This window comes from Triticum aestivum, chromosome 5D (assembly GCF_018294505.1).
Source record: "Triticum aestivum cultivar Chinese Spring chromosome 5D, IWGSC CS RefSeq v2.1, whole genome shotgun sequence".
Lineage (NCBI taxonomy): Eukaryota > Viridiplantae > Streptophyta > Magnoliopsida > Poales > Poaceae > Triticum > Triticum aestivum.
In genome coordinates this window covers 160,058,240-160,069,508 of record NC_057808.1, presented here as the reverse complement: position 1 = coordinate 160,069,508, position 11,269 = coordinate 160,058,240, and the positions used below count along the sequence as shown (strand labels likewise).

General features: G+C 49.3%; 1 pseudogene; it reads right to left on the bottom strand.

Annotated features, from left to right (window-relative positions):
- Positions 1-7,793: 7,793 nt before the first annotated feature.
- LOC123126391 (uncharacterized) lies at positions 7,794-7,933 on the bottom strand (annotated as a pseudogene).
- Positions 7,934-11,269: the final 3,336 nt, after the last annotated feature.

Sequence of the window (11,269 nt, the reverse complement as noted above, 5' to 3'; positions counted from 1 at the left end):
AACAAAACGGCTGCGGTGAGAGGGCAATAAGTGGTGCAAAACCACAGTGTGGTACACTGGTGTAGCGTGGAAAAATCCACGGTTAGGGAAAACGAGATATTTCTACGGGATACAGTAATTTAGAATAAATTCTAAATTACAAAAAAAATGCTGGTCGCACCCGAGAGCACAGTGCTCTCTCTGGCTGACAGGTGGGCCCAGGGCCCACTGTCGGCCTCTTCTCCTTCCTCTGGCTCTTTCTCTCTCGCGCGCTCTCCCGCGCTTCTTCCACCGGCGATGCCTAGCTCGTAGGGCATCGAGGCCGTACCGCGGTAGTGCGCGGCGTGCTAGCTGCCGGTGCAGCGTGCACTCACCTCGCGGGCCAGGGCGCTGTCGGCACTGCTCGCGGACTCGCCTCCGAACACCGGCGGCCGAGCGACGGGTGGCGCTGGTGGACCTCACCCACCGTACACCGATCTCGGGCTATAAAACGCCCGCGGTGCTCCTCTCTTCTTCCTCACACCGGGCCTCGCTTCCACTTCTCCTTCCTTCTCCTCCATAGCTGCTGGCAGGAGCTCGAGCCGAGGCTCTAATGGCGGAGGCAATGCCGGACTGGTATGTGGTCCTGGTGTGTGGAGGCTTGGCGGTGCTGCTGGGGTTCTCCGTGCTGCTGTGTGCGATGATCCTGGATTATTGTCGTGATGCTGCCGCACGAGTGTTAGCTCTTCGCGTTGGCGGCGATCATGTGGATTAGGCACGGCATCGGGGCTGACTGCCGTCGGAGTGCCGGGACAGCTCGCGCTCGAATGAACACTCACAAATTTCTCTCACTGATACTGTGGTGTCCTCGAGTGTGGTTAGATAGGCGCAAAAATGTGCTCAAGGATTTGTAACAGTGCTCGTGGTCGAGTGGTGGCTGCGGAGAGTTTGCTGTAATGATGCTGCGCGAATAAAAATCTATGTCGAGAAAATGCATATATACGCAGCAATAACTCGGGGAAGAGAAATCTCCTTGAAAACATGTTGCGAGAGAAGGAATAATTAAAACAAAACTAACAGCAGTAACACTGCTCACAAAACAGGAACTAAAGAAAATCGGATCCGTTTGCACAAGGATTTTACGAACATGCTGCAACACATAAATACAAATACTGGGACAATAAATACATCGGAGGCGTTTACATGGAAAACGGTAAAAAGACAGGGTCCTGAGAAAATGCCTCTGGCACTGGGGCACACTCCTCTTCTATCAGGGGAAGCGGGTTGACCAGACGATGAATGCGCCCTTCTTGGTCAGGCCTCAGTGGCCTGCCAATGGCGATCCGAGGATTTAAATCAGCGAGGCTCTGGAGATAGCCCATTACTCGCTGAGTTAAACGCTCCTGAGCGATGACATACTGGGCAAGGTTGGCCAGTACTGGATCTCTCTCAATGCGCCCACCGGGAAAAGATGCAACTTCTCCGGGTGCTGCACGGCTCGGAAAATAATAGTATCCTCGCTCGCTGGCATAGGGCACTTCGAACCGAAGGCGAGTGAGCGCCTCGTACGCAGCAGCTTCTATGGCCATATGCGGAGTCGGCATGGATTTCCCCACGAAGGAGACTTCCGTTGGGTCTTGGTTTGGGTAGGCGGGAGGGATGTGCACCACTGCCCAATATTTCAAGGTGGAAGGAGTGATCCTCGATTTGAGCAACTCGTACTGGGGTGGATGGGTGGCATTCATAGTACTGCAGGTAAAGTCCCACAATAACTTGGCAAAACTGCCCGGGGTCGCGTCTGGGGTTCTCAGATAAATACTAGGGGTCGACATGGCAAGGAATGGCTGTGGGTGCTGCGCACAATTGTGAGGGGTGCTCGGCAAGGTCACGAAGTGGCCTTTATATAGCACCTGGGCTGGGATTAATCACCGGGGTGAAGGTTAACTCGCTGCCGATCCTGTACTCGGGTCAAGGCCACAGAGATGCTATCACATAAATGTGACGCATTACTGTGGGTGCCGACGGGGTTGGTCTAGGTAGCTGCGCCCGGAAAAGGCAACTGTACGCCAACGTACACATGCATAGCTACTACTCCAAAACAAGAGCACTCAAACAGATAGCATGCAATAAAGGCGATACACGGCCACACATTACAAAGCGTAGGAAAACTAAGGCTCGATACAACTTGGAGCGACTTAGTCTACTTCGTTAATGTCTAAGTGGGCTGGCCTTGCGGACGCCGATGCTTATCCACGGTTCTCACCGTCGGGGTTTGCTGGTTGAGGCTGAGGTGCTGCAGGGTCGGGGAGATGGTGATGACCATCCCGGGGGTTGTTGGCCCAAATCCCGTTGGAATGGGTTTCCAAAAGGCGACGAAGCGCTTCTGGGGTCACCAAAGTGCTCTGGTTGATGGCTGGCGCAGACCTCAAGGGATCGATCGGGTGTCCGAACAGCACGACTGGGTTGTCGGTGTCGGGCTCCGCTTCTCTTCTCCCCGGGGCTCGGCGAACCAGCTCTCCACGAGCTGCGATCAGATCAAGAGTGACCTGGTCGAACAGCTGCTCCAGTGCGCTTACATAGCACACCAGATGCAATAGCGCAGGATCCGTCTCGTGGTCTCCGTTGGCAACTTGGGGCGGCCTACCATACCCGTTACGACTGGGGTAGTAGTAGAACGAGCGACAGTTAACTCTGGGCGACAAGTGCCGGAGTTGAACTATAGCTTCTCGGGCTGCCAGGTGGATGGCTTGTGGCTCGAAGGGAGTTGTCCTTCCAGTGAACCTGTAGGGGCGTTCTGGCGACAGACCCCTACCGTAGATGTGCACAGTGGCCCAATACTGACGGCTTTCACCGTACATGGGTCCTTGGTACACAACATACTCAGGAGGCTCTTCTAACGCATAGGCACGGCGGGTGAGGTTTGCGAGCATGGTCACAAAACCTCCAAGGTTGGTCGCTGTGGTCTCATTGTGAACAATGGGGCCAGGCATCGTGGCTGGGTTTGGGGAAAAGAGGCTGTGCTGTGCTGTGGCTAGTGTGCCCTTTTTATAGGGAAAGGGGACGGAGTCTTCCTCCGCACACTTGCGATAGAGACGGGTTGGGTGTCGGTCACTAGCGCGTGATCGACGGGCTAGGCTGATAGGTTGGGCACCGTCCGCCGAAAAGGGCGTCGGGTCACTGTGGGGCTACCTTACGCGGGAAGCTTGACCGGGGTCAGGCTAAGGTCCGGTGGTTTGGTTATCCTAAGTCTATTGACCTGGCTAAGATAGGATTAGCCAATGGTCAGCCTGGCTCTGATACCAAGTCTGTCACGACCGGATTTTCAGGATATAAATTCCCAGAAAAACGGTCTGTGAGCTCACCAGCCCCAGGATTACTGTTAGCTGATGAGGTACCAACTTGATACAAGAACTCCAAGCAAGTACACAAAAATGTAGTACAAGACCATTCAGGCCTAGGAGTACAACATTTGGTTTCTAATGATCGAGGGCGGAAGCGATTGGATACATCTGTGTCTATGGGACTCCATTTCCCACAAGAACAGCTGACCAGGATAACTCCTATCTTCGCGAAGCTGCACACGTCAACGCGTAGGTTCCGAGGTTGTCACCGCGATGCTTAACTCCGAGCAAGGGATCTGGCCAAGACAATAGCCAGGGACAAGCCAGTGAGTACGTTTGAATTTACTCGCAAACATTAAGAACACGGGTATAATAAATCATAAAAAAGATGCTCTGGATTATTATGTGATCACACGTCTGTCACGAAAAGGTACGAAAACCATGATGCACACATGTGGTTAAAATAATTCAAAGTAAAATACTGGGGTGCCAAACGATTGTCTGAAAGACTCCTCGAGCGGAAAATGCGGAAAAATAATACAGGTGCCAAACGAGTGTCTGAATGACTCCTCGAGCGGAAAATGCAGAAATAATAATGCCGCGGTCGGGCGTCGGGGAGACACCACATAAAGGGCTTATAAAAGATAAAAGAACACCGCAGTCGGGCGTCTAAGCGACACCACAGAAGGGGCTTATAAGAAAATAATCACAGCGAATATCCAGGAGGTAGGACCATCCCAGGGATACTCAATAATATACGTAATATAAATGGTTAGTCCAAAATAATAAAGATCATAATCCATAGGTACCATAATCATAAACAGTATTTAGTACAGTCGTTTCTCCATCCGAAAACCGATAATTTAGCCAAGTCGTATCTCCATCCGAATACCGTTACAGAGTTCTAGTTAAATCGTTCTCCATCCGAATACCGTTACCAGACTCAACTCAGACTGTGGTCTTTACTCAAGAACATGACTATCCAACAGGATATATCCTCTGCAGAGGGAGTACCATTCTCCACGAGTAACGGGATTACTTAGTCCCTCGGGACTAATTCCGTCTACGGTCTTTTGATTGAAAACACGCCTGACCTGCACACACCAGCTTAACTCACCAGTGTCTGGAATCACCCACGACACCTGCCAAGCAAAACTCTAAGTGGGGAGGCTACAACCTCGACGTAGCATGGGATCACAAAATTTATACCGCGCGCAAACTGGGGAAGCTATCCCCTTCGACTACAACCGAAACACCCATGCCCCCGGACCGAATGACAGGCTTTAATCCATGGCCATGGGACCCTCATCACGGCCTCTCTGTACGGTGTGTGCTTTGGAAAGGGGTTGACAACCTACTGAACCATACCCTGTCCCCTGCAGGGACAAGTGGTGGTACCAACAAAAAGGAAGCTATTGATCAAGACTCGGTCTACAACCGACTCAGGTGGTCCAAGAATCCACCAACAATATTACCACTAGTGAAATAAATCACCACTCCTCGAGCCTCACCATGCTATGCCGGGCATACTTGTCTCGACGAGGGATTAGGGACAAGCTCGTGTCTACCCAAGACCACGACTTTCCCGGCTTCCTACCGGTGTGCAAGAGAAGCTCACGAGGATGATCCAAATCATTAGTGTATCCTTGCTGACCACAAAACAACTCCAAAGTGCACTCATGCACGAGACTATACCGATACATAAACTACCACATACTCCAAGTCACAAGGTGTTGTGATCGCATCAAAACACCTCAACAAAATATTATGCCAGAGTTCAGAAATGCTTGCCTTCAAGAGTATGCAAAGGATGCACTTATTGGAAGCTTTCCTTTTCCTCCAAAAATCCTATTTTGCAAAATACACAAATACAAATATTTCAAACACAGTACCAAAACCTGTCTCAAATATTTTTGAAATAAATCTTAAAATAAACTAGATGAAATTTGAGAGAGGTAGGAAAAAGAATCAACTCATTTGGAGTTCTATTTTAAAAGTTATAGCCAGTCAAAGTTTGGTCAACTCTATTTTTAAATAATAAAAACAAGAAAAAGGAAAATGCTTCGAGAGAAATACGCTTTCGCAGCAGAGAAACGTACGCGGGGTTTTGCGCCTTCACTTAAACAGAGAGAGGGCGGACGTGCGAGTCGCTGACAGTGGGTCCAGAGGGCCCACTAGTCAGGTTTGACTGGTCTCCCTCTCCCTCCTTTCTCGGTGCCCGAACGGTGGCGAGGCTCCGGCGGTCGCCGGCGATGAACGGCGGCTCCTCGAGGGCATCTGCGGGCAGGGATGGGTTGGCTAGACCGCGGCGATCCTCTGGGTGGTTGTTGGGTCGGCGGAGGTGGAAGGAGTCGCCGGCGGCGAGCTCCGTGGCGGGGGAAAGCTACGGTGGTGGAATGACATTTGGGTTCCGGTGATCACCGATCGAGCTTGGGTAGCTGGGCAGTTCCGCAAGAGTACGGGGAAGTTCTTGGTGGCGCTGGATTGGCGAAAGGGTGGCCGGCTGCGACGAATCGCACCGGAGCTTCGCGGCGGCCGAGCTGGCCGGAGTTGAGGAAGACGGCCACTACGGGTCGATCTACTGCGTGGGAAGCTCTACGGGGTGGGTCTGATGTCGCCTGAATGCTCGGAGGGGCTCGGGGTTCCTTTATATAGGCGCTCGAGGTCGGACCGTGGCGGTAGAAGATAGGATCGCCGGCGACAGCCGTTGCTGTAGTTGCAGGGCATCGTGGCGGCGACGAACGTGTCCCGACGAGTGGGAGGATAAGCACGGCCTGTGCTCTGAGGCAGCTGGCGCGCGCTGGTGGTTTGGGCGGCTCCGTCCACGGCGGAATCCGCTGCCGACGCCGGCGTGCCGCCAAGGGCGTGGCCAGCGGCGCAGCAGGGCGTCAGAGATACCGTGGAGCAGGGGGCGGCTAGTGCGCGGTTCAGCGATGCAGAGGGGGCCAGGGTCAGGTCGCGTCGAGTGCGGCAGTGTGGCGTGTCGGCGTAGTGCGCGCGCGTGCAAAACGTGCACTCTTGGCGCGCCCAGAGCACGCACGGCACCTGCTCGACGAAATGCCAGCGCGCTCTAGAGCTCGAGGGTGGGGCTGGCACTGCACAGGATGGAAGTAGGTGTAGCAAGACACTTAGTGGACAAGGTGGATAGGTCAGGAGTCCAAGTCCAAAATGCAAAACCAGAGAGCTTGCCAAAAATGACTGTGCACACCAGGTGTTCGACATAATGTCCAGTGCACTTAGGCAACTCTTGGAGTGGCCAAAATCTCTAGATCAGGGTCTCTTTAGATGCAGGAGATGGTGGTAAGGTTTGTTTGGCAAAAACAGAAAGTTGATAGTGCAAGCTTTGCAAAACTCCAGTTTTGGACAGAAAGAAAAAGGGTTTAAAGCATGCACTTCAAAGCCTCCAATGAGCCCAATCTCCTGGACTTAAGAGTTTGGTAGGGAGGGCTACAAGTAGGAGAAAGCTCAGGGTTACTAGAGCAAGGAAAAATAAGGTTGCAGTACAAATCATCAAATTGGACCAGAATGCAAAAGAGGCTGATCCACTCAAATTTTCCAAAGAACATCCCTGGGTTTTTGCTTGAAGATGAATGGTATGCATCCACTGACATCTCCAAACACTTGGAAGAATTTTTAGAAGAATATTTAAATGGGTTGTAGTGCAAAAGTGCTTACTGGACCAGATTGTAAAAGTTGGTGTAGAGCTCAAAATCTCCAATGGCCAGAAGGTATTCTTGCACAAAAGTGATGTGGAACCATCACATGACATCCCCAAATTTTGGTGGAATTTTTAGAAGCATTTATCAAATGGTTGCAGTGCAAAAAGGAGCTCCAAATTTATGAAAGATCATTTTATAAGAATTAAAACTTATGAAAAAAAATTATGCAAATAAATCCACTGATAAAGGATTGATTTTATAAAGAGGGCACACAAGTCAAAAATACACTTTGAAGGTTTTTCCCACAAGAGGCATAAATCCAAAACCACAAAAGGTAAAACTTGACAATTGGAAAAGTTTTATTTCCTGGCAACATTTTAATAAATAAAAACAAGGCCAAAATTTTGGGGTGTCACATCGGTAGCTCCTGAATCCGCATACCATATGGTGTCATCTCCACCTCCTTGTTCCCTGATTGCAGCAGCTACATGGCGAGCATCAGGAACATAATCCTCATCATAGCGGTGCCAACAATCCATGACTTCATGCCCTGGTTTCTTGCATAGTTGACACCGAACTCGATTGGAAGAGGATGATCCAGAGGAGGCGTTGGTGTTGGAGTAGCCGCCCCCTCCAGATCGCGCAGAGACGTTGCTGTTGGTGTAGCCACCCCCTCCAGGGCGCGTGCTTTGGCTGTTGCCGCGTCCACGCCCGTTGTTGCCACTGCTACGACCACGCCCCAGGTGATCGCGCTCGCGACTGGTTCCTCGGCCACGTGAAGCACCGTTGGCAGAGGATTGACGAACGTTCATCCCGTGGAGCAGATTGAGACGTGCGTCGAAGCTGAGCAGTTGGGTGAATAGTTCCTGGACAGTCACGGGCTCAACCCGCGCTGCAAGAGCCGACACGACCGGGTTGTAGTCGAGGTCGAGGCTAGCAAGGACATGGGAGACGATCTCGGCATTGCCTAACGCGCTCCTTTGCAGGCGATCTTGTCTGAGAGCATCTTAATTTTGGCAAGATACTCTGTCATGCTTAGGTTTCCTTTTTTCAGATTCGTCAATTCAATGCGGGTATTAATGGCCTGGGCTTGAGTTTGGGCAGCAAAAGTGGCATGAATCGCGACCCATACCTCCGCTGGAGTCCGCAACGTGACCCCCTGTGCAAGGATCTCGCGAGACAAAGAGCCCATCAGAAAACCTTGAACTTGCTGTTGTTGAGCGTACCAGAGGTGGCGTGCAAAGTTGACGATCTGTTCCTCCTTCCCGTCCTTGGTGACGGTGAGGGTCTCCGGCAGCGCCTGGCTCGTCGGATCGAGGTGGTGAGCCATCTGTGCGCCCTTGATTTGCGGCAGCACGATGGCTTTCCACATGAGGAAATTGTTCCTCGTGAGTTTCTCCTGCGGTGGTGCCCCAAGGGACATGGCTTGGGTGCTGGTGGATTAAGGGGCAAAGGTGGATGAGGAGGCGAGGGAGGTGGTGAGCGCACTCATGGTGCTTGATTGGGTGGAGGCGGTCGTCATGGCGAGGTTTGGGTAGGCTAGATGCGATCTCTTCTCGATCTAGGAAGAAGATGCTCTGATTACCATGTAAAATATCGTGGGAAGCGTTAAACCCTTTTCTCGGGCCGCACTTGTATTTATATGGATGTTGCCGTGGCTTACAAGATGATCGATCAAGAGTTTGATCGAGAGATACATAGAGAAGGCCGGTAGAGGAGGAGTTAGACAGAAGAAAGGATAGGAGAGGTTTACAATTCAAACACTAGTCCTATCCCTGTACAACTCTATTTCAACAGAGCATAGTGGAAGAAGACGGTGATCCGACGATGGAGAGGGTTTCGGCTCGTTTTCGTCTCCGTAGTGGATGCAGCGGATGATGGCGGTCATCGTGGTTGCAACGACAAGGCGAGAGGTGGCCGGTGGCCGCGGTAGAGTGAGGCGGGCGGCGACGGCCGCTCGGCGATGGATCTGGAGGAGTGGGACGAGTGTGTGGCCGAGAGAGAGAGAGAGAGAGAGAGAGAGAGAGAGAGAGAGAGAGAGAGAGAGAGAGCGAGGGGAGTGAAGTGGATGAGAGCACACAAGGGAACCGAGGGGGCGAGGGGGGTCCTTATCCCCTCCCAGCGTCGGCGCCCGGGAGGTTGTCGGGGGCAACCAAGCCCCTGTAGCGACCGAGAGAGAGGAACAGGAAGGGAAGAGGAGCGACTGGGAGGGCAAGGTGGGCCGGCTGGGTCGGTCTGTTGGGCTAGGCTCATTGGGAGTCAAGGGGTTTCTTTTTCTTTTGCTTCTTTTCTTTTTCTTATTTTTCTTTTTACAGTTTTAGTTTTCTTTTATTTTTGAATAGAAATTAGCTTTATAAAATATAGTAACAACATCTAAATTGGTTTTACTAACTATACCACTGCCACATTTAGTTTGTGGTTAAAATAAAATAGTTTAGTATTTTCATAATTTAAAAAGCATTTAATATTTCTTTTTAGCCATTGTTATATTCACAAAAGGGCATTTTAATATTTTACAAAAGTGTTTGGTCACCACCATAATTACTTATGGAATATTTGTCAAACATTGAACATTTTATTTTACATGTTTGAGAAATTTGAATTTTGGGCTTCAATTTGAATTTGAGTTTGAACTAACATTTGGATCAAGCAAGGATTAGCAACAGTAATGTGATGACCTGCCATCAATAGCAGGTGTTTACTGTATCTTAATTATCCGGGCGTCACATTATCTTACAGGAATTCAAAACTACTCCTCGACGAATAGAGAATCAACAAATGATGATATTATATTGGAGCATTATATGATTCATAACTAATGGTTGGATATGATCTTATTACTATTTATCAATCTAACCTTGCAGGAAGATATAGTCAGTTGATGCACAAATGCCTTATGAAGGCTACTATCACTGACAAAGTGTGTTTCCTCTCAGATATCATATGCTTCATCTTATTGCAAGGAAAAAATACCTTCGAAGCTTATCCACTCTGAGCAATGAATTATCATTCGACCTTGCTCTAATCGAATCATATATCTAACATGTAGGAATACTATGTCTCGTGTGGATCCAAAAATTGTGCTCTGAGAAAAACTTCATGATTTATCCATGTCACAGAACTCACCATGTTTCTCCTCTAACCATTGTCGAGGCTTTTGTGACAGGAACTACCTGAGACACTGCCGAGTGCATTGAATGAACTCTAGTGTGAAATATTTATCAATGGCACTCGTATGAAGAGAAATATATTTTTTTCCAAAACAAAGCATATCTTAAGGGGGAGAATATCTTATCTTCATAATATTATCTCCTCTTTCATTATTCTTCGCATTACATTCCATTCGTTATCTATAATTCGATGTGATCTATTTTCTCAACAATTGTCCAAAAGGGGGGAGATAGTTGGTGCAATATCTTCCTACCTTATGTTTTCGAGATTGTTGACAGAAACATGTATGGACTAATTTGTTTGCTAGGGCACTCAGAGAGAAAAGTCCATACACAACCGAAGAGAATGTTGTCTCCGGTGCTGAGTTTGAGGAACTTCACCAAAGCATATCTGCACTTCAGATAGGAAGAAGCTATATCTGTTGAAGTGATAGTGTTGGGAAGATTAATGTGGAGAAATCGACCCCTCAAAAGTTTTCTGTTATAGCAAAGCTTTTGCTTCAAAAACTGTCGTTCGAAGTAATTGACTGCAACGATTGAAGTCGAAGACAAAATGAGACGTAGTATTCATTTAGTTTCTCTTCTTTCAGTCTTTTGACTCATAGGACCTCCGTACTACTAAGCGGGGTATAGGTTCTCGTTGCTTATATTGGCTGTGATGCTTACCTACAACCTATGAAAGATGCGAGAGAAATCTTTTTATGATCCGAGTAAATACTTGCCTGCAAGCGACTATGATCTTCTTCACTGCGAGAGATTAGCATTTCTTGCTCCGCAAGAAATGTTAGCATTGTGCTCAAATCCGACCGTTGGAATCATGTTGTTCAGCCATTGGCTGAGGCTGATGTCCAATTTGGACATTTCCCATATGGGAAGGCTGCGGCTATAAATAGCCACCCCTCTCCAACTTGATCCGTCGGCTCACTACTTCAGGATGGTCCAAACGCGATACTACGATCAGAGACACTTCGACGAAATTGTGTGCGATGCCATAATCGCAAACGGTGGTGTAAAAAAATCGTCAAAAAAGGTGCAAAACGTTTGCAATGACAGATGCATCAAACACGGTTCAGAATTTAGTTGCGTGTGCGATGCAGGGCATACGGTTCAGCTCCATTAACTGTTTGGGATGAGGAGGCAC